This window comes from Rhamphochromis longiceps, linkage group LG13 (assembly GCF_057381845.1).
Source record: "Rhamphochromis longiceps isolate RC_006_pf linkage group LG13, R_longiceps_female_GT1.1, whole genome shotgun sequence".
NCBI classification, from domain to species: Eukaryota; Metazoa; Chordata; class Actinopteri; order Cichliformes; family Cichlidae; genus Rhamphochromis; species Rhamphochromis longiceps.
In genome coordinates this window covers 23517932-23522049 of record NC_140569.1, presented here as the reverse complement: position 1 = coordinate 23522049, position 4118 = coordinate 23517932, and positions in this window count along the sequence as shown.

Genomic DNA, 4118 nt, shown 5'->3' with positions numbered 1-4118 from the left:
TTTTCGACGTTATCCTGAACGCAGCAAACTCCCATCTATCCTCCCGGACACGTTTTGCCGAGTTTGACAATGACTTCAGAACGGCCTAGTGTGTGAGGAGAAATCATCTGTTATTCGGCCCACGACGGTCCATACATCAGCTGCCCTGGAGTGGAGCTCGCTTCCAGGAGGCCCTCCCTTTTTTGTGCCTATCCAGCTACCTATCTGGACGGCCAACTGACAACATCAAGGAGATTTAGAGCAGAGTCTCAGTGGGCCTGGTCTGAACAATCCCAGTAGATGGGAAACCGTAATTACAGCTAGAAGGCTCACTGAGAGTCTGGAGCCTTGCAGAGATTCAGTGTCATAAGGCCAATAGATTCCTGGGTACCTGGTTGCTTCAGCTGTCAGAGCAGAAAAAGAGCTACAGATTTGAGCAAATTTGACTTCAGAGGAGGTGATTTAGTGGTTTAGCTGTCTACTTAGTCCCATAATTCTACCCAGATGGGAACATTAAGACTTTACGTTGACATTATTACTTGTGTATGAGTTATTTAAGATTAATAACACTTCAGAAGAGCCAATTTAACTTCACAAAATGCTTAGCTACCTATATTATTCTTAAAGGATATTTTAAATTCTCTCATGATGTTAATAATCTGTGTTTAAGATCACTGCAATAAACTCGTGTGGTGTAGACCAAGATGAGACAATAGGGAAACAATAGGCACATAAATACATGACATACCCTGAGAAGATAGTTTCTCAAGCCCTTTAGTGACTCATTCGCAATATCTGCAGGATTTAATTAGGGTCAACATAGACAATAAAGTGCCACCCTGACCTACAGAGGCCCAGAAATTTACAGCAGGGTCCACACAGCCTCTGGTGGTGTCTGCAGCATTATCTATTTCTAAATCTTCCTGCTTCATATTCTCCACCATCTCCCTGTTTCACTCGACAACTCTGTCATTCTCCCTCTCTGTCATTCCGCCGCTCTCTTTTACTCTAACCTTTCAAGCCACAATCTCACTTTCTCCCACTCTCTCTATAAATATCTGTCTCTGAGACAGTCTTTTTCCCCACTTCTCCCGCTTGCTTCTGAAGAGAACAGGGGAATCTTCTATCCCCTGTGGATCTGAACACCCACTCAAGGTTAGGAGTACTACAGATGCAGGAGCTAACAGATCAGGCTTTTAACCATCACATAGAACTTAAGACATTTGTACAGGCCATTGCATTAATAGCCCTCACTGCCAAGTACTAAGTCACTTATCTACCAAAAAAACAAAAAGCCAAAAAAAACTATAGCTGGATTAAATTCTTTAATTTTTCATTCTGTTCCCGCTTTCTCCAAAATAATACAGCAGAAACACAATTAAACTTGTACATCCCATTTTGCTGAGTGAAAGCACAGTTTGTATTCTTACCCCTGCAAAGCAAAAGCAACAACATCTTCCTTTTATGCATCAAAGTTTTGTCATTTTCTCATTTCTCTTGGTGGTTTAAAAGGATTGATTTCTTTTGATCTGATGATCTGTACCTCCTAGCAAACTCAAAGAAAAACACAAAAACACTTAAGACTTATAAGGAGTCACCCTGAGAAAAGAGTGATTGCATTGTTTTCTCTAATGAATCATTCAAACTATGTAATATTCTTAATTATATCTGAAGCCATCCATCAATACAAACTGTCACTGGGCCAGAGGAGGTACACCCTGGACAGGTCACCAGTCTGTCACAGGGATAATTTATGTGATAATTATGTAATATTTAAAACAGAGAGCATTATTTGTTTATGTCTGGTCCATATCTATAAACTACTCCAGGTTAGTTTATTCGAAGGTTCTATGTGTGAGTTTCTACTTAACTGTTGGCATCATCTAACAACGCACACTTGAAAAAGCAGCTCATTTGCACTTTTTTGATTTATATTGGGATTGTTACTAAGAGTGGTAGGATATGGCAACGCCCCAACTGGAAAAACCAGCCAAGACTGATCACACCTCTCCTACCATTCCAACATCCACATCTAAGGAATTGGAGCTTATTCTGTTTGTTAGTCTCACACGATGTGAATGTCTACAGTAGTGCTTAAATTTAAAATGTAGCATAGCACATAGATACAATTTCAATATTCAACAAATAATGATTTTTCTTTCTTAATTCTCTCTGATGTGGGTAATGGGGTCAGCCAGGCCTGACGAAGAAATTACATGATTTAATGGCACCCCAGGGGAAGTTTAAATATAGCTCTGCATTCCAACTAGCCTCCGACGGCACAGCAGGACATCAGTTCATCCATAAACAAGTGTCCAAAGCCTGGATGGGCTTGGCTTTAAGTATTACTGTGAGCAAATATTGCATGATAGGGATGATGTGCTCATCTGCTATTGTAAACACATTTGCTCATTCATTTCATTATAGGGAAAACATGGGTGTGGGTGAAGGAAAGTGAAGGCTCTGTGTGTGGCTGTACATGTTATGGTGCTGTTACTGCACTGCCACAAGGTGGCAGGACAACACACATCTGCTCCACATGAAAAATCTTTATTAGTGTGTTCATCCTTGCTCCTCTTTCACAAGAGTCACACAGAAATAAATGAGAAAAAATGTAATTAGTTAAGCTAGTAACCCAGTGAATGAAGGTTTATTGAAAAACATGCAAGCAGAATAAATATGGATTAGCATTCATCATGTTATTTTGTTTTTTTAAGAAAAACCCGTCTTATTTTACATTCATATGGAATCAGTGTGTTCAAAAACCCACCAGGCAGCTTATTCCCTGTATAGTGCCTCACCAATCATCTGTATTCATGTTAGGAAAACTCATGTGCTGAGCCTCAAAAATGGTTTAACCACCAAATCTTAATTAACAAAACACCAGTAATGCAATAATGTGGAATTGAGAGAAGAGACGTCAAGGTGATGAATACAAGAAGACATGCTGTAAAAGACCTAAAACATCAATAGGGTATTTAACAGGACAGGTTTCAAGTGACGAATTTAAGTCCAATCCTCAGTCACACCGCATAGCACGAAAAATGCTCAGTGAAGTGTAACATTCAGTTCTCCCTGTGGAAATTAGTCTAATTCTGTGATCCTCCTTAAAGACTGATCACCTTTAGTTAAACTCAGAGCGACAGCACGCTCAAGTGCAAGCTGAAATATATCTAAAGGTTCAGTGCTGGAAACTTCAAACTGTAAATTGTGTTTGCCTAAAAGTGCGAACTGATTGAAAAATTAATAAATAATAATATTTGTAAACCCAAAAGGAACAGTACTTTCCAGATTGACGTAGCTAATGAAGCCTGACAGATGTAGGTTACATCTGGTCCCACTGGTAAAAAGCAATCCTCCATTTAAGACTCCAAGCTAAGCTAAGAGGAGGTGAGAGCTGCGGATACCTTTAATTTACTCAGCCTGCTGAATGCTACCCTCCATTCAATCATTCTCTCCGTAACGATTGGATGCAAGGCTGACTGGTCTGGATTCATCACGTCCTTTTCTCTACGCTTCACTCAAACTGCAATACCCACCGTCTCCCAGCACTCTTCTGTCAGCTTTCCTAGTTTACCCTCATGCAAGTGTCAGCCTGTGTTTCCCCCCCTCCCTCCCTGACAGCAGTCTTGAGTTATTAGACAACACCAAACCTCATCAGTTAGTGTCATGAAAAGGCAGCTCTGAGATGATGGTGGATGACACATGTCATCCCAAAGGGCTTTAGTGTTTTCAGCCAAAACATCACACAATGCATTCAAAGAAGATCTGATTCTAGCAGCTTTGCAATTTAAATGAAGACTTTAAGAAATCTAGACACACGTCAAACAGACAGCACAATTTCTGATTGCCCTGGGTTGGGAAAGGAAGAAATGATGTCTGTCAAATGAATGTGAAAGCTATAGTCTCATATCTATAGTTATAAGTGATTGGTGTTTAAATGACATGAAAATGAAAAGTATCAGATGGTGCAAAATGCCCCATATTGCAGTTCAAACACTGCCAGCAGAAGAGCCAGAAAGAAAGAAAGAAAGAAGCTAGTATACAAAACACTTCCTAGCATAATGTTCAGACACGCACTTGCATTCCAAACTACAAGTTCCTCTTAACACTATCACTGTTCTGGTTCACATGTTCAG